Consider the following 278-nt stretch of genomic DNA (forward strand, 5'->3'; position numbering starts at 1 on the left):
CATTCCGGTATTCTTGCCTGGAGAATCCCATGGACAGAGAAGCCTGGCGGGTACAGTCTGTGGGATCACAAAGAGTTGGACATGACAGAGCGACTAACACACACACAGTGGGGCTCGCTTCCCTTAGCTCGCAGGCAGCCTTGGGTAGACCACGCATTGCTTCCACTTAGTTTGGACCTGGGCCTAGCTGGGTTAAGGGCTGAAGGAACTTACAAGGAGACCTAGGGAGCACTGGTGGTCAGCCTACATTCCTAACCATCAGAGAACATGCTTTTCTT

General features: G+C 52.9%; 1 protein-coding gene across 1 annotated transcript in view; it reads left to right on the forward strand.

Moving 5' to 3' along the window:
• The window catches only part of AWAT2 (acyl-CoA wax alcohol acyltransferase 2), a gene marked incomplete at its 5' end in the record, with an annotated part of 3,407 nt that overhangs the window by 2,526 nt on the left and 603 nt on the right, over nucleotides 1–278 (forward strand). The gene's annotated exons all lie outside the window — the stretch shown is intronic.

The sequence above is a fragment of the Bison bison genome, unplaced genomic scaffold (assembly GCF_000754665.1).
Source record: "Bison bison bison isolate TAMUID 2011002044 unplaced genomic scaffold, Bison_UMD1.0 scf7180017849817, whole genome shotgun sequence".
Taxonomy (NCBI): domain Eukaryota; kingdom Metazoa; phylum Chordata; class Mammalia; order Artiodactyla; family Bovidae; genus Bison; species Bison bison.